Source organism: Epinephelus fuscoguttatus, linkage group LG13 (genome assembly GCF_011397635.1).
Source record: "Epinephelus fuscoguttatus linkage group LG13, E.fuscoguttatus.final_Chr_v1".
NCBI classification, from domain to species: Eukaryota; Metazoa; Chordata; class Actinopteri; order Perciformes; family Serranidae; genus Epinephelus; species Epinephelus fuscoguttatus.
Window position 1 is genome coordinate 1,025,462 of NC_064764.1, and position 20,052 is coordinate 1,045,513.

General features: G+C 41.7%; 1 protein-coding gene across 3 annotated transcripts in view; it reads right to left on the reverse strand.

The window, feature by feature from the left end:
• The window catches only part of wdr4 (WD repeat domain 4), a 77,598-nt gene that overhangs the window by 16,168 nt on the left and 41,378 nt on the right, over positions 1–20,052 (reverse strand). Inside the window, exons 1-2 of one of the 3 annotated variants that reach the window (XR_007450802.1) lie at positions 13,698–20,029; positions 9,799–13,657 (exon numbers count right to left, since the gene is read on the reverse strand). The exons of 1 other annotated variant lie outside the window; for it this stretch is intronic. The gene's annotated coding sequence lies outside the window, so the exon portion shown is untranslated. Of the gene's footprint in view, positions 1–9,798; positions 20,030–20,052 lie in introns of those variants that run through there. One more of the 3 variants, XR_007450801.1, reaches the window with a different exon arrangement.

The window sequence follows — 20,052 nt, forward strand, 5'->3', positions numbered from 1 at the left end:
AAAAAAAAAAAAGTGGAGGAGGACTCGCTGATAGACAGGTCATACTCAGGAGGACTTGCATTATGCCTGGTACACACTACATGAATTTTCTGCCCGTTCTGAAAAGTCACTATGTCACAGTGGAGTCATACAATCGTGCTGTGACTTGGCCGACAGACATGACACACTACACAATGGTACTCACCAATTATCCCGGTCGTCTTTCACGACGTGTGCGATGTCATCGGGTTATTCTTGTCCTATTTTTATTACTTTTACATCTGAGTCACTGTGTCTGTTCATGTGCCGGCTGAAATGTTGTTGTAGTCACCTAAAAGCATCAGCAGATGGCAGGAGCTTCATTTGAAGTGCCATACATAAACATTCAAGCTACTGAATCCTCCACAACCAAGTTCCTACAAATGTTTCACAATAAAAGCCTATTTAGAAAATGGAGGGATTCTCTCAGCTGAGGTTATAAGGAGCTTTTAATTTGAAAGAAATTCAGGAAGTGCTGAACTTAAAATGAGGGCATGATATGTTAACTTTATGAAGACAAAAGGAGCGGATAAAAAGTAAGAATATGAAAACACAGAGGGATTAATAAATAACGGACCGTCTATAATGTAGTCTGTTTCAAATGAAGCTGGTAGCCTCTGCAGTTGTGGTGAGTAAGAGCCCCGCCGCGATTTGTTAATGTTATTATTTTATGTCCGTCTCCATGAGGATGTAACATTGTTTGCTAGCTTGATGCTAATGACAGTACTCTGAGGATTGACAAAGTGCCTCTGCTGTTTCACACCATCATTTCCCCCTTTTACTCTGTGTGGTAACATCCCTAGAGCAAATATTAAAAACACTGGGGTGTTGTTGGCATACAGTTGTCTACGGCAGCAGATCGTTCTGTGTTTCTACTGGTCAAAGTCACGGCTGTGATGGGAGAATTGGATCTCAGTGAAGGGCAAGTTGTCCATAACTTTAATTTTGGAGACAAAAAAAATGTAGGCTTAGCGCTCTGTGGTCCATTGCCCAATAGGAAATGCAGAATACTCAAAAGTACTTTAAAAGTACTTGAGTTACTTTTCTCAGGGAATAACGCAGTAAAGTAACTGGTTACTTAAAAAAAAGTAACGCATTAAAGTACTTTGATTACTTTTAAAGTAACCCTTACCCAACTCTGGTTATAACATGGAACATTTCATGTTATAAGATAAACAGTACATTGTTATAACAAGAAAGTTTTCTTCTTTTTTTTTTAACCAGAAGAATTTATTGATATAACAGGATAATAATACCTTGTAGCAGTAATGTGCTTCTGTACTGCTTTACGTGCACAGCTCTATTGAAGGAAAAAGGACGAATGTGTTGAATATGATAACCTAACAATGTTGAAACAAACAAAGAAAACAATGTTGAAACAAACAAAGAAAACAATGTTGAAACGAGTAGCCTTAGCCTGCTTACAGGCTGCTTATGGCTTACAGGGTGTGGCCAAGGGGGTGGATCAGGCTTCGTGCAGGCGTCGCTCACTGGCGGCCATATATATATACACACACACACACACACACACACATATATATATATATATATATATATATATGTACAGTACAGGCCAAAAGTTTGGACACACCTTCTCATTCAATGCGTTTTCTTTATTTTCGTGACTATTTACATTGTAGATTCTCACTGAAGGCATGAAAACTATGAATGAACACGTGGAGTTATGTACTTAACAAAAAAAGGTGAAATAACTGAAAACATGTTTTATATTCTAGTTTCTTCAAAATAGCCACCCTTTGCTCTGATTACTGCTTTGCACACTCTTGGCATTCTCTCCATGAGCTTCAAGAGGTAGTCACCTGAAATGGTTTCCACTTCACAGGTGTGCCTTATCAGGGTTAATTAGTGGAATTTCTTGCTTTATCAATGGGGTTGGGACCATCAGTTGTGTTGTGCAGAAGTCAGGTTAATACACAGCCGACAGCCCGATTGGACAACTGTTAAAATTCATATTATGGCAAGAACCAATCAGCTAACTAAAGAAAAACGAGTGGCCATCATTACTTTAAAAAATGAAGGTCAGTCAGTCCGGAAAATTGCAAAAACTTTAAATGTGTCCCCAAGTGGAGTCGCAAAAACCATCAAGCGCTACAACGAAACTGGCACACATGAGGACCGACCCAGGAAAGGAAGACCAAGAGTCACCTCTGCTTCTGAGGATAAGTTCATCCGAGTTAACAGCAGCTCAGATCAGAGACCAGATGAATGCCACACAGAGTTCTAGCAGCAGACCCATCTCTAGAACAACTGTTAAGAGGAGACTGCGCCAATCAGGCCTTCATGGTCAAATAGCTGCTAAGAAACCACTGCTAAGGAGAGGCAACAAGCAGAAGAGATTTGTTTGGGCCAAGAAACACAAGGAATGGACATTAGACCAGTGGAAATCTGTGCTTTGGTCTGATGAGTCCAAATTTGAGATCTTTGGTTCCAACCACCGTGTCTTTGTGAGACGCAGAAAAGGTGAACGGATGGATTCCACATGCCTGGTTCCCACTGTGAAGCATGGAGGAGGAGGTGTGATGGTGTGGGGGTGTTTTGCTGGTGACACTGTTGGGGATTTATTCAAAACTGAAGGCACACTGAACCAGCATGGCTACCACAGCATCCTGCAGCGACATGCCATCCCATCCGGTTTGCGTTTAGTTGGACGATCATTTATTTTTCAACAGGACAATGACCCCAAACACACCTCCAGGCTGTGTAAGGGCTATTTGACCAAGAAGGAGAGTGATGGAGTGCTGCGGCAGATGACCTGGCCTCCACAGTCACCGGACCTGAACCCAGTCGAGATGGTTTGGGGTGAGCTGGACCGCAGAGTGAAGGCAAAGGGGCCAACAAGTGCTTAACACCTCTGGGAACTCCTTCAAGACTGTTGGAAAACCATTTCAGGTGACTACCTCTTGAAGCTCATGGAGAGAATGCCAAGAGTGTGCAAAGCAGTAATCAGAGCAAAGGGTGGCTATTTTGAAGAAACTAGAATATAAAACATGTTTTCAGTTATTTCACCTTTTTTTGTTAAGTACCTAACTCCACATGTGTTCATTCATAGTTTTGATGCCTTCAGTGAGAATCTACAATGTAAATAGTCATGAAAATAAAGAAAACGCATTGAATGAGAAGGTGTGTCCAAACTTTTGGCCTGTACTGTATATATATATATATATATATATATATATACATTTGTTGTCAGTCACTTTAAACTTGAACATTAACATTAAATAAAAAACATAGCTGGTTTGCTTTGGCTGCTTTGGCCCCTTAATAAATAGAAAATAAATCAACCCAAGAAATCTTTAAAATGTCTAACACTGAAATTAAAATAGCAAGACTCCACACACTTGTGCTTTGGCCCCCTAATAAATAAAAAATAGATTAACACCACAAGACATCAATGAACATTTGTTTCAAGGGGGCGCTGAGAGGCTGTGGGGTGCTGAGAGGCTGTAGGGCGCTGAGAGGCTGTGAGATGCGCTGAGGTCGCGAGACCGCAGAGACGAGATTTGGATGAAACATGGCGGCGCCCGGCTGCTAGATCAGACTACAACTTCTCTCCTGCCTTTTCAACCAAAAATAACATAAAACATTTCAAAAAGTTCACGATCATCAAGGAATAACATACCCAGAACATACAGGAAGATACCGCATGCCGATCAGAGTGGAGGACCTTGAGGACCTATCGCCTTGCAATGGAAAACAACAGCCCGGTTCACCACACTCCCAACTCAAACAAACGGAAAAATAAAGATTCAGCCACCAACACCGATGATCTTCAAACCACGGATATACAGGTCAGTGTAGTGCTGGGCGATTAATCGAAAATAGACCCTCGATCTAGATTCAGACGCTCGTGCGATCTCATTCCTGATAAGATCGAACTGCGGCGATTCTATGACGTCACGCTGCATTCTGTATTTTATTTTGCTTGTGAATGCTTCTTCTGTAAGGCAAAAATAAGCTATTGATTTAACAAAGTATTCGGATTGTGTTCTGTCCGTCTCCTCATGCAGCAAGGTCCCCGTTGCTACGGCAACCCGACACCCGACACTCATTTACTGCACTTGATTAGCACATTAGCTTTATTAGCAGCAACAGCAGCGAGCACTCGGCGCAGTCAAGTGCGTCAGCGCAGTTGGCGACGGACCAAAGAGAGAAATGAGCGACCAATTGAACATTGAAGGCAGTGAAGACGACGGCCACGACGAATGTGGCCAAGCCAGCGGGAGTGCCAGCGAAGTTCTCGTGCCGAAAAAAGGACCGCATTCTTCCAGCATGTGGAACTTTTTCGGTTTTGCTCCCGACGATGACCTGCAAAAACAAGCCATCTGTATGCAATGTCATGGCATCGTCAAAACCAAGTCAGGTAACACCATAAACCTGCTCAATCACTTTGAGCGGCACCACAAAATACAATACGAACAAGCAACGAAAGACAATCCAAAAAAGAAAAAGCCAGGTCGCCCGACCACACAAACATCTATAACTCAAACGTTATATAACGCAACGCCATATCCAGACAGCTCACGAAGGCACAAAGAAATAACGGAGGCTGTAACCTTTTTTTTGGCTGAAGATATGGCATCAATAAACACCGTTCAAAATGGCGGGTTCAAGCACTTGGTGAAGACGCTGGATAAACGATACGAGATGCCGTCTCACAACTACTTTTCACGCACTGCACTGCCTGCTTTGTACTCCGAGACCAGAGCCACAGTCGAGACAGAACTGCAAGACGTCACTCACTTTGCTGCGACAACAGATCTCTGGTCAAGTCAAACCATGGAACCATACATGAGCCTGACGGTTCATTTCATCAGCAGTGATTTCACCATGAAAAGTCGGTGCTTACAGACGGCATTCTTCCCAGAAGACCACACAGGTGACGAACTTGCAGTGGGATTAATGGAAAGTCTCGTCTCCTGGAACTTGGATCAGGAAAGGATGGTGTGCATCACTACAGACAGTGGATCAAACATCATAAAAGCATGCTCCATTAACAATTGGACAAGGCTCCAGTGTTTCGGACACAGATTACATCTGGCTATAGGTAAGTTGAGTACAATAACTCTATCCCACAGCAAAATCCTCTGTGCATTTAAGTGAGTGTTGAATTGTATTATTTATCAAAATTTTATCACTCAACGTGTGTGTGCGTGTCTGTGTATGTGTGTGTGTGTGTGTGTGTATGTGTGTATGTGTGTGTGTGTGTGTGTGTGTCACATATATTTTATCTATTTCAGTCAGGCTGAAATGAATAATAACAGGGTTCCCGTGCGGTCTTAAAAAGTCTTAAAAGTCTAATATTTTAGTATTAGGTCTTAAAAATGAGGTGCCAAGTTGCCACACTACTTTCATTTCTTTTAATGTTCATTTTTCCCTCCTCTCTCTACCTCTAGAGAATTCAATGAAAGATCCACGAATTGCCCATGCTATGGGAGTCTGCAAAAAGGTGGTTAGCTGCTTCAGCCACAGCTGGAAGCGGAAGCGAGAGCGAGAGCTTGCACAAGCACAAAAAGACCTCCAGCTACCTGACCACAAGCTAAAAACAGAGTGCCAGACAAGATGGGGATCCCGTCTGGCCATGGTCAAGAGGATCCTGGAACAGCAAGAGGCCATTACACGTGTTCTCCGCCGGAACACTGACCGGAACCGGAACATCAGCGCTCACATTCTGTCATGGCAAGACATCATGGTTCTTGAGGTGATCGACAAGACACTGACACCACTGGCCGAATTTACAGATGCACCATCAGGAGAGCCGTATGTTAGTGTCTTGTCTGTAAAGCCTGTCCTCGACCTCTTTGAAAAACGGTTGAAAGTGGAGGAAGACGACTCTGCACTCGCACGCGACATCAAAACATCCATCCTGCAGTACCTTCAGAAGTACCATGATCCAAAGACACAGGAGCTGCTCGACATAGCTACAAGTCTGGACCCAAGGTACAAACTGGACTATGTAATCGACGAGGACACCAAAGCCACCATTAAAGCCAGACTGAAGAATGAGATGATGAACGTTTCTATGGTAACTAACTATATATTATAAAGTGTAAACAATAAGGAAAATTGTTTTAGTTTATCATGCTCAGTATTTAACAACTGATCTATTTAACTGCTAATGTAATTAACTACTGAGAATATATTACTTAGCTTATCAAATGCAGACTATAGATCAACTTTTTTACTAAATTATATTTTCCCTTTTCAAGGAGAGACCACTCCCACCACAGCTTCCTCCAGTGTCACCATGTGCCCCCCTGGTGGGAGGAAGAGAAAGGTTACCTTGGGCAGCCTTCTTAAAGCAGCAAAGGGGAACGAGGAAGCTCCTGCAGCTGTTCCTGAGGAGCAGCTGGTCGAAACTGAACTTGCTGGTTACCTGCTCCACAAACCTCTGGACGTAGAGAATGACCCCTTGGAGTGGTGGAGCACACACAAGGGACAATACCCACGTCTGTCCATGCTGGCCAGGAAATACCTGTGCATAACGACCAGTAGCCCATCAGAAAGGGTTTTTAGTACAGGGGGGAACATTGTTACTTGCCATCGTAGCTCCCTGAAGCCTCAAAACGTTGACATGTTAGTGTTCTTAGCCAAGAACTTGAAAGTGCAGTAGATGGATAGTGTTGGCTAGGCTTGGGCTAAGTTTTTTTTGTTTTTGTTTTTTTTTTTTATGGAGTCAAGCTCTAAGTTTATGTTCTGTATTTATATTCAGAAAAATCAGTACTGCAATATTTTAGTTAATCACTTGATTCAGTGAGTACTGCAGTTTATTTTTCAGTTTACATTTTGAGTGATCTTGATCTTGTTTACATTGCATGTTATACCAAATTGCACACACATATAATAACAGAAAAAGATGGTTATTTATCTATTTATTTTTGTTGATTTTGTTCTTTTATTTACAAGGATTCAGTTTTAAGGCATGATGTATGTGCCTTTTTAAGCCTCAGCAGTTGACTAAGGCTTCTTGTTCCTCGTTTTAATTTTATTAATGTTCAAAAAATTTTCAATACAGTTTAAAGAAAATAAAAAAAATGTGGAAAAAAAATCGTGTGAGAATCGTAGATCTCAATCTTTGTGGAGAAAAATCGAGATTCACATTTTAGCAAGAATCGCCCAGCACTAGGTCAGTGTACTCGAATCCATAAACAAAAAACTGGACGTTCTCAACATGCTTCATCAGGAAATAAAAGACCTCAGATCCAGCCTTGAATTCACACACAGCCAAATAACCGATCTCCAAACAGACAATACACAATTACACACCACTGTCGAGCTACTCACCTCCCAGATATCCACAATCCAGAAAGAAAATAAAACCCTGAAAGAAACCGTCCTGAACATTCAAACACGAATCATGCGAGACAACCTCATTTTCTCAGGAATCCCCGAAAGCACGACAGACAACCCCGACACACACACACACGCAACTTCATGCAGTCCACTCTCAAACTCCCGTCAGGCACCGTCAACAAAATCACATTTCACCGTATTGTAGTGTAAGATTTAATCTTAAATCAGATAAAAGTACTAGACTGCAGAAGTTGATAGGAGTGAAGTTCATATAACCATGTTTTATGTTACAAGTTCCTATAAAGCTGTTTGTTATGTATCTATGTGTGATAAAAAACAATGTTACACAAGTTTATGTATTCACAACACAAGGTTATGCATTTATATTGAAGAGCACACATACACCACACCATGTATTGTTTAATAACAACACACACACACACACACACTCTTTAATGTTTGTATTGCATGACGCACATTCTAAGCTCACACTGTTTGAAAGTACAGGGGACCGTATAGAGGAAGTCACCAGATTTCAAATGTTTTTTAAAAAATAACGTGAAAGCAGGCCCAGATCTAAGGGTGGAGAATTTGGGAAATTCCAAGCCTAAAGCGAAAGTAATTACACCATTAGAAACAGGCCTGTTCAACATTGGACAAAAGGAGAAAGTTCGCCACCAATAGGTTTGGGTCTAAGTGGGAAGGATTAACGAAAAGAGGTGGAGATTCTCTCGAACCTCCACCAGCATATAAGAGAGCGCAGTGAGAGCCAGTTTTCAGTCGCGCTCCGGAGCCTGACTCAATGAGTTGTATGTGTTGTTGCTTGTGAACACATTAAACTGGATTGCACCTGATTCTACTTGACTCCAGTGTTTCTCTAAGTGTTTGCCAACTGAACCTAAGGTACTAAATCAACATCAGAGGACAATCTGCAGGAGAAGTAGGAGACGAGGTCGGGTGCCATCTGGCCCACTTCCAGGCACCGATTTTCGCTTCTACAGTATACATCGCCTTGGAGCCCAGACCAGATCACACCCCTGTCCCATCATTGCAAAATTTGAACACTTTCAACAAAAAGAACTGGTGAAAAGCAAAGGGAGGAAGCTGAAAGGAACCGTGTTCGGGATGAACGATCAGTTCCCAAAGGAAATAACTGAAAGACGTAAAATACTGTACCCCATCCTCAAGCAGTGCAGGCAGAAGGGTGAACGGGCCACCCTGGTTGTGGACAAACTGTACATAGAAGGACAATTATTCTGGGACTCCTCCATCACACCCTGGCTCATATGACATGCGGTCGTAAGCTTAAATGCTCAAACTCTTTCAAATGAAGATGCATACATAAAAATCTCACTCCTCGTTACACCCTCCCCCCTTCTTTAAAAAACAAACAAACTTCGTTTCTCTTGCTCACCCTTGATTAATCTCTCTCTCCCCACTCTCTCCGACTTTGACTTGACACGCTCGCACGCGCGCACAAGCAAACACTTCCACACACTCATTCCCACACAAGCACACACACACACCCTCACTCTGACACACACTCATACTCATTCATTGTGCTAATTGTTGTTGTTGTTCTTTTGTGTTTAGTGTAACTATGTCTTGTTTCATGCTTTTTAACTGTTTTCCCTTCTCGTATAAATTTTTTGGGTGCATGTATGTCTATAATATGCTTACATATGATACATGTCACAGGAAGCAAAGGAGGGGACTGGCAGAGATTTAATTATTAACAAACCATATCATTCTCAATGTCATCCTTAAAGTACATCAGCTGGAACATCCGGGGCATTGGGTCGCCGGCAAAACGTACTGAAGTTCTAAACCACCTGGCTAAAATAAAACCCAGTTTCTGCCTACTACAGGAAACACATCTCACAACATCAGAACATATAAAACTTAAGACCAAATGGATAGATCAAATCTTCTCTGCTTCTTACAACTCTAAAAAACGAGGAACTGTTATCTTGATAAATAAAAATATCCCATATCACAATGAAACTACAATCACAGATCCAGATGGCCATTTTGTTATCACATCAGAAATGTTAAAATAACAATTGCAAATATTTACGGACCCAATGAAGACAACCCACATTTTTTTCATACAGTATTCTCTCATCTCAATAATCTTTCTGATTCAGCAATTATAGTAGGGGGGGATTTTAATACAATCCTCAATCCAAATCTTGACAGATCGAATCCTGGAACCACTCACAGATCATGGCACTAATCTGATATTATCAAAAAATACATGGAAGACCTTTGACTTAGCGATTGTTGGCGAACCAAAAACCCACTTCATAAAGAATACACTTACTACTCACCCCCTCACAAAAGTTACTCCCGCATTGACTACTTTCTACTAAGTAATTCTATTATACCTCAAATTAACAACTCAGAAATTCATCCAATAATCATCTCAGACCATGGCCCAATCAGCTTTGATATAGTGCAAGAACCTACCTCCATCCGTTCTTTGGGAAACAGCAAAAGCAGTCATCAGGGGCCATATCATCTCATACTCCACCCACAAGAAAAAAAAAAGGAACAAGAAAAACAACAAGAACTGGAACATACACTGAAACATCTCCATTCTCAACAATCCTGCAACCCCACTGAACATACTAAAAATGAAATAGAGAAAGTTAAAACACAGCTTGATAACATAATACATCAGCAAACTCAATTTCTCATGCAAAGAACAAGACTGAATTATTTTGAACATAATGAAAAATCAAGTAAATTTCTCCGAAACAACTGAAAAGAAACAAAGAAAAATCAGTTATTACAACTATCCAAGACCCACAGGGAAACTTAATATACAACCCAAAAGAAATAAACACAATATTTTGTAACTACTATCAAACTCTCTACCGCTCAGACAATGTAACAAATATCTCCGACACTCCTTCCTCAACAATATTGAACTACCAAAAATAACAGAAGAACAAGCAACCATATTAGACCGACCCTTAAACTCAGAAGAACTCAGGAAAGCCATTTTCTCCATGCCCAACAACAAATCACCCGGTTCAGATGGTTATCCAATAGAATTTTATAAAACACCACTGGCACCTCATATCTCCCCTTTACAACAGAATGGTCAATGAAATCAAATCATCAGGAACCATACCCACACACGAATTCAGTTCATATCTCAGTTCTGCTCAAACCTGATAAAGATCCAACTCTCACCTCCAGCTACAGACCAATAAGCCTGATCAACTGTAATTTAAAAATAATAAGCAAAGCTTTAGCTAACAGATTAGAAACAGTCATACCCACAATAATTCATCCAGACCAAACAGGATTCATAAAAGGCAGGCACTCATCCACCAACATGCGTTGTTTATTCAACCTTATCAGTCTATCCCAGAGAAATCACCTCATCACCATAATCACATCATTGGATGCAGAAAAGGCCTTTGATAAAGTCAACTGGACATTTCTCTTCACTACCATTGAGAAGTTTGGTTTTGGGGAGTCGTTCACTCACTGGATCAAAACTCTTTACAACACCCCGTCCGCTTCAGTTATAACTAACAATATCACCTCTCAACGTATTCTACTACAACGGGGCACAAGACAAGGATGTCCTCTCCATTACTATTTGCAATATTCACTGAACCTCTCGCAGCCGCCATTCGACAAAGTACTCACATTACTGGTGTACAAACAAATCATTTTCACAATTTTAGTTTATATGCAGACAATATCCTACTGTACTTACCAAACCCCTCAACAACCCTCCCTGAAGTTTTCAATCTTGTTTCCACATTCTCAAAAATTTCTGATTACTCCATAAACTGGTCCAAATCCAAAATTCTTCCACTCTGTGAAGGAGACTGGAATGCTGCATCCAAAAAAAAAGCCTCCCTGACAATAAAAACAGGCAACATTAAATACCTTGGTATCAATGTTTCCACCAAGCTGTCATAGCTATTTTCTCTAAACCAGGGGTTTTCAAAGTGTGGGATAGTGGGCCTCCCCTAAGAGAACTCAAAAGCAGCCGCGCACCCCCACCCCCCATTATTATTACTTTTATTACTGTTATTGATGTTGCTTTGTATGTTCCACGCAGGCTTAAAAAAAAAGGTTTCAAGAATAAATGTCATACACATCTTTATTTTTTTTTAAACATGTTTGTATGTTCTTGAACATATTTTTAAAAAATTTTAAACATCTTTATCTGTGAATGTGCTCAAATATTTTTTTAACACAATCTTTGTATGTTTTTAAACATCTTTTTTTTTTACACATTTTAACACCTTTGTTTTTAACATCTTTTTAAAACACATTTTAACACCATTGTTTTTAACATCTTTTTAAAACACATTTTAACACCTTTGTGTGTTTTTAAACATATTTTGAATACATTTAAACATCTTTTTGTTAAAAAACGACGTTATCCCACATTAACGTTGAAACACTGCACACAACACATTTGCTCACCTCGATTTTAGTGGGAACAGTGAGTCTGTGTCTTTGATGCGCACAGGCGGTTGATGCGGGGATGCGCTGTAGAAAGGAATAAACGCAGATCATCCTCTACCCGCAGCCGTGACCGGTACTTGCTTTTAATCGTTGTCAATGCGGAAAATCCACACTCACACAGGTAAGTGGAGGTGAAGGGGATGAACACTTTTACAGCCTTTTTGGTGAGGTGGGGGAACTCAGTCTCCACAGACAGCCAGAAGTGTGCAAGTGACACTTCACCCATCTTTTGTTTCAAGTCCATATTAGAGTTCAGCTCGACAAGGGCCTCCTCCTCTTGCAGGGTCAGTCCATCACGGGGTGTCACTGGGAAACAGAACGGATTTCTCACCCATTGATTTGCCAAGGTCTCCTCTCCAAAATGGTCTCCAAACTGCTCACGCAACCCCTTCAAATGTGCAATGACCACCTGTTGTACACAGTTCAGTTGCAGTCCTGTTTGCTCCACAACATCCTCCAAGGTTGGGAACATTTCCACTGAGCCCTGTTCAACACGAGCGCACCAGAGGTCCAACTTTTTCCTGAATGCAGAGACTTGATCGTGTGCCAAAAAGACATGGCACTCTTTGCCTTGCAGAGAAGTGTTCAGTGTGTTTATATCAGACAGATATGCCAGCATTGCAACCCACTTTGCGTCCTCCATATGCTTCACCAGTGGGGAGTCGATTTCGGCGAGGAAGAGGAGGACTTCCTCGCGCAGATCACACAAGCGGGTGAGGACCTTGCCCCGTGACAGCCACCGGACCTCAGAGTGCAGGAGCAGCTGATGGAAGTGAGTCCCCATCTCATTGCAGAGAATAGAGAAGAGACGGGCATTCATGGCGCGTGATTTAATTAGGTTTACAATTTTTATTGCCTCATCCAGGACCGTGCGCAGCTCTTTGGGCATCCTCTTGGTTGCCAAGGCCTGGCGATGGATAATACAGTGTGACCAAACAGCGGCGGGCGCAACCGCTTGCACCTGTTTTACTAGACCGCTGTGGCGGCCTGTCATTGCCCTCGCACCATCAGTACATATTCCACAACAGCAGCTCCAGTCAATATGATGCTCCTGAATGAAGTCATTCAAAGCCTTGAAGATTTCTGCTGCTGTAGTGCGCGCCGGCAGAGGATGGCAAAACTCCTCCTGGACACTGAGCTCTTTAATAAAGCGCACATACACCATTAGCTGTGCACAGTTAGCCACATCAGTGGACTCGTCCAGCTGAATGGAGAAGAAAGGGCTCTCACGGATAGCGTCCAGCACCTGCTCCTTCACATCAGCTGCCATGTCGGAGATGCGGTGCTGGATGGTGTTGTCAGACATCGGGATGGAATCCAGCTTGGCAGCAGCAGCTTCGCATATCATTACCGAACACATATCTTTGGCAGCAGGGAGGAGCAATGTCTCACCAATGTTGTGGGGTTTCCCCGCCTTCGCAATGCGTAACGCTATGTGGTATGATACCTCGGTTGCCTTGGTATTTACAGTACCAAATGTCTGGATGGCCTTCTTCTGTGACCGCAATTCATTAAGCTTCCTATCAAAAAACTCCCGCGGCTTGGTTGTTAAATTGTGGTGCTTAGTTTCAATGTGGTGCCGGAGTTTACATGGTCACATACTGTCGTTAGCTAGCACCTCTTTGCAAATAACACACTGTGGCAGCGGAGCAACGTCAGGACCAATGCATGAAAAACCAAACCTTAAATAATCAGGGTCATACTTCCTCCGTTTTCTGCTCGCCTCTGTGCCCACTCTCACTTTCACCTGAGGTACTAAAAATCGATCCATTTGCCGTAGTTAGCTAACCAGATGATACACTTTTTTTACTTTCTTTTCACGCCTCCCCTGAAGTCCTCTGGCGCCCCCCTGGGGAGGCGCGCCTCACACTTTGAAAACCGCTGCTCTAAATTACATACCATTACAAAAAAGCATTTAAGAAGACCTCACTCGCTGGAACAACTTACCAGTCTCACTGATCGGAAGAACAGCAGCAATAAAAATGACCATAATGCCAAAAATAAACTACCTTTTTTCTATGACACGACTCATCCTCCACCACGCTGGTTTAACACAATAGACTCTGTCATAACCAAATTCTACTGGAAATATAAAAAAACACAAATAAAACTATCCACCCTTCAGAAACCTAAAGACCGCGGAGGCCTAGCTGCTCCAAATTTTAGATTTTACCACCTTGCAAATCATCTTCAGTACATACCCATATGGTTGCAAAAAACTCATCATACACAACACCCCTGGCTGGACATAGACTAGGGATGGGTACCGAACCCTGGTACTGAACGAGCCCTGGGGGCTACATTCTTTAAGACCACAGTATTGATAAGCTCTGACCTTAACGGTTCTGCTATCGGTACTGGAGCAGTCACGTTTTATTTTTTTTTAAATTTTTTTTACAAGATAAACCTTATCTTGCATATTTATCTCACCAACTCCATCAATTATCCGTCACCGTATCATAATTTTCGCTATTCTCCCTGAAGACGAGAGATCTGTCTCGCTCACCCTGGCCACCTGCTGTGTGTGAGTGGAGAGCAGGGGGGCGGGGCTGTTGTTCCAGTCACACACACACACACACACACACACACACACACACACAAGACAGCGCATACACTCAAGCTCGTAGCCTACCTTTAGATAGATAACAATAGCAGAGAGAGCCAAACAGAGAAAATTGTGGCTTTACATTACAAGAGTTGATGCAGACAGCGCGTTGTCACAAGTGTGACAAATGTTTTGCGTGTAAGGGCGGCAACACTAGTAATTTATCAAAACACCTTGCGAAAGTGCATCATATTCAGACAGAAACATGTACAGGGTTTGACTGCCCAGCACAGCTAGTTCATCTACGTTTAGTCCAGGTTTGTAACATTATGCAAGCAGCCAACACGTGGAGTTAGTAACCATTAGCTATTTTGCAATCCTATTTACTAAACAGGATTTCAGATTTGGGATTTTATTTGTTTATTTTTCAGATACTTCTAAATACATGAATATAACCATAATTATAGCCTGTGCTGGGTGCGTGGGATTTCCCCCCCTCTGGTCTATATATCCATAGTGATTAATGTTACATCACCATATAAAATACCTAGAATACCTAACATACCTAGAATACCTAATATTTTTACTTGTAGGCTAGATTTGTTTATATATACTACGGTGAATTTTTTGAGAGCTGTACGGTGCGAGCATTTTACTGCATTTGCGACTAAAAATAGTGTGCAAGTAAAAGAAATCATTCAGGAGCACGCTGTGCGAGTACAGATTTCAACCAGTAGCAGGTGAATCCTCTCGGTTGCGGGTTGAACGGGGGTCACAGACACAGACAGGAATACGTATTCCTGTCAAATACGGCGGCCATAGTGCTCCGCAGCGCAAGTACTGCTTACAGGCGACGGAGAAGCCTGGCTCCAGGTCCAATATTTTCCTCTTTGTTGATGTCATGACTGTCCAGAAGTACCTGAACAGCTGAGCCGTGGCGGCACACAGTTATGTGACGTGTCAGAGGGGAAATGAGCCATTCACATTTCTCTCTTTGTGGCAGGCAACGGTCCACAAACCTGAGCGCACTTTAAGGACTGTTCTTTACTCATGAAGGGACTGTTCTTTACTTGTCAGGGGAGGAGGGTGGCTGGTTGATTTTTATTTTATTTATTTATTTATTTTATTTTGATCCCCTCTATGTTAATCACTTATTCAGTACGTTTACATGCACAGTTTAATTCCACTTTTAATCGGAATGAAAGGCCATTCCGATTAAAAGTGGTCATGTAAACGGTCATTCCGATTGAAAAACGGTCATTCCGATTGAAAATTAAATCCGATTGAAGGGGGTGGTTTAATCCGTTTGTCATTCCGAATGAAAGAATTTTGTGTGCATGTATACACTCATTCCTCTTTAAATTCATTCCGGTCTTTCTGCGCATGCTCGTATCCTTGCCCTTCTGGCACTATGACATATATAGCGCGCATAGCAACGGGCTGCAAAGCAACAGGCTGAGATAGAGCAGTCGGACTTGTTGCACTCACCGGTTTCCATTCGCCACAGCACGGTCTTCTACCTCCCTTCTCCTCCTCAACAGACGAAGTATTAGCAGAACAAGATTGTTGTCGTACTGCTGCTTCAAGAATATAAGCAAAACACGCCCGAAAAACGCACTAAGAATGGCATCGTCAAACATCTTGTTATCCGGAGCGAGGACTACAGTGTTTTCTTCCGGTAAACATAAACACATAACATCTGCCCGCCCCCTATCTAATCAGAAACCTTCCCTGCCCCAAACCTTGCGCAGACCTGAATAAAGGCAATTGAACTGATCTCCCATGTAAACCCTCATTCGGAATGAATATTTCCCATGTAAACTACCTGGAAAAACTTTAATTCCGAATGATTTCATTCAGATTTATTTCATTCCGAATGAGAAGCCATCATGTAACCGTAGCCATTGATGCTGTTTTGAAGTATGAATAAGTCAATTAGTAATTTATTCCACTGAAATATCATTGATGTATTACAGAAAAGTGATTTATCTTTTTATAAATGACAAAAGGCACATCTGCCTAATTTTTGCTGTGGTAACGTGATACTACTCAGAACCGTGATATTTTCACTGGTATCGTACTGTGGGTCCCAATTTTGGTACCGTGACAACACTGTTATTTTATGTATTTTACATTTCAAGTTGTTAAAAGTAAAATGTTTTGTTAAAAAAAACTATTTTGTTGCATAATGAGGATTGAGAAAATAAAGCAATTTATGTTCTTAATTTGTTTTTTCTTCCTCAAAAAGTATCTATAAGAATACCGTTAAAATACCGGATCAATAAGCAGTATCGATAAGAGCAGTAGTACCATTAAAATCTTAACAATACCCATCCCTAGTCAAGACTTATCATTATCAGATCTTCCATTCCTCACCCAATCAATCAAACATCATAACTGTTTCAAAAACCCATTTATAGCAGTGACTCTGACAGCTTGGTGGAAATGCAACCAAATCACTGGAAACCCCCATAAGCTCAAACAAATATACACCAATCTGGCACAATCCTGAATTCCAAATTAAAAATAAACCACTATTATTCAGTTCATGGAAAAAGCAGGCATTACACATCTAGAACACTTATTTGATCATGGCACACTCATATCCTTTGAAAAACTTAAACAGAAATATGGCATTGGCAATAACTCCTTTCTACAATACTCACAACTAAAACACTGCTTGAAAGGTAAAATCAACATATGAGATAATAGCCTGGACACACCTCCACTATTCTATCAAATCAAATGTATAACCTCTCAGAAAAAAATATTCGCAAAATTATACAAACTTTTAATTAAAACAGACAACACCCTCCCATGACCAGTCCAAGACTGGGAAAGAGATTTAACAGTTACCATAAAAACCAACTCCTGGATGCACATCTGTAATAATACCTTCTCAATGTCAAATAACCCCAAACTGCAACTTATCCAATATAAAATTCTACATAGATTGTACCTCACACAATATAAATTACACAAAATGGGACTCAAAGACAGTGATAAATGTACGCACTGCACATCAAACACCACAGATAATTACCTTCATGCCATCTGGCTCTGCCCACCCATCCAATCATTCTGGACAAACATCACATGTACATTATCTAGAATCATAGGTAGCAGCATTCCAGTCTCCCCATCTGTTTGTCTGCTGGGAGATCTTACATCAGTTGAACCGCCATTGAAATATGAACAACCCATACTGGTCACCCTAACAATAGCTAAGAAGGTAATACTCTTAAACTGGAAAGAAGACACAACCTTTCATCATCCCAATGGCATCACCTACTATCTGAACACATTTCAATAGAAAGACAAATAGCATTTAAAAATAACCAAATGGATTCATTTCACAGCTACTGGACCCCATTCATCAATAAGACCAGCCAAACACAAACCAGCATTCATACACACACTAACACATCCCCATCCTCACCTTCGCCTATTGCCAGTGACACCAATGCCCCCAACCTCTAACCCAATATCTCAATGCTAGATTATACAGACATAAAGCTCTGCCAGGACCCCCCAACTCATCTATGGGTTATTTTACTTTGGTTTGTTTGATTTTTTTTTTCTTCTTTTAATTAACTTAATTTATTTAGCTCTTTCTCTTTCCTGTTTATCCATTTTTCTAATCAATTAATAAATTACTTTTCTTTCTCAATATAAGCATGGTTAGCACTAGCATTTCTATTATTAATACTGTTGTCATTATCATTATTATAATCAATATTATTAATACTATTATCATGATTATTAATATTATTATTATTGTTATCATTATTAGATCACTATTATTGCTATAAAATTACTAAATTCTTAGTGTGATGTACTGTAGATTGATTGCTAATATCATTATCACTATTAGGGCATTAATTATGAGAATTAGCCCTGGGGCGTCGGTGGCTTAGTGGTAGAGCAGGCGCCCCATGTACAAGGCTGTTGTCGCAGCGGCCTGGGTTCCACTCCAGCCTGTGGCCCTTTGCTGCATGTCACTCCCCCTCTCTCTCTCCCGTCCTATCAATTAAAGGCTCAAAAATTCCCAAAAAAATATCTTTTTAAAAAAAAAAAGGAAAAAAAAATATGATAATTAGGAGGCTGGGCCCGCGATGGCCGGCGGCCTCCTCAGGGACTGGACGCGACCTAAAGCAGGTCCGCCACAACAACAATCTAACCAGAACAGAGGGTGGTGGGGTTGCGAGGGGTGGGTCTCCTCGCTGGCATGCCCTGCCTGTCTCTCGCTGGGGCCTCCGGTCACGCCGCTGGGGGCTGGGTGCGAGGACCTCTCTCTCTGGGCTAGAGGCGTCCGGGGGCTTGCCCCCCCCCCCCGGAAGAAAATTTTGAACATTTGACATCTAAATGAATTAATCTGGTGCACTTTGAGAGTATCAATCAAGTATCACATCAAGAAGCTAGAATAACAATTTCAAGGTTTTTAATGATGAAATATGAACAGTTCACCAAAAAAGGAAAATTAGACCAGAAAGATAGACCAGACGCCGAACTGAAGCAATGCAGTGTGCGAGCCTCTGCAGGCACGCCGCTCTGCTCAGCAGCCTATGTGGACAGTCTGATTGAAAACTGCCTCCGCTGCTGGGCGCTGCGCTTCAGTTCCGCGTCTGGTGTGTCCGTGGCGTGACTGAATGAGAGACTGTGGAAAACTTAAGGCCCGCCCTACTCTGCCTCTAATTGGCTAGAACTCCTTGTTTACCTTGAGTAGTGTGATACACCATTGGTAGTTGGAACTTTCACTTTGCTTTGCTTTAAAACGACTGGTTAAATGACTGTTGCTACAGCAAGATGATAAAATATTCACGAGAAAAAATATTCCTGCACCAGAATATTCCTGCGCCTGAAATCCGGCACCGTGCCGGAGAACTTCAAGCCCTGTGTTAAGGTGTGTTCACACCAGACCTGTTTTTTTTCCGCTAAAGACGAGTTTACATACAAAGTCAATGCAAACGGGCGAGTGAGCATATATTCGCCCGTTCACCGTTTAGGACAGAAAAACACCACCAACAACAGACCCCGCCCGATTGTCGCCAAATTCGAACACTTTAAACAGAAAGAACTGGTCAAACATCAAGGAAAACAGCTTAAAGGAACGGACTATGGACTAAACGATCAATACCCGAAAGAAATCATGGAAAGGCGCAAAAAACTCTTCCCCATCCGCAAACAGATGATCTCAGAAGGAAAGAAAGCAGTCATCTCAGTGGATAAACTTTACATAAACGGACAGTTATACCGCAGCAAGGACATCACCACCTGGTTATATTAGCCCCCCCTCTCATATAAACAAACTCTCTCCCTTTTCCTCTCTTTTACACATGCACTCTCACTCTCTCCCTCCGCTACACAGACCCCCGTCCCCTTCCCGCCGTTATCTACAATAATTCATAAGGACAATCATAAACATCTACGCACCAACGTCTCGCTCCGTATGTGCCCTGATACGCAGCGCTCTCTATGTTGTTTATTGTTAAGTGTTTGTGTTCTGTTTCCTGTTTTTTTTGTGTGTAAACCTGTATATGTCCCTTTTTGTTTTGTAATCACATGTCTAGCCCTGCAAGTCACTCCCTCACTGACCCATACATACTCACACACACACACTTACACACACACCTGTATATGTCCACACACACACACACACACACACACACACACACACA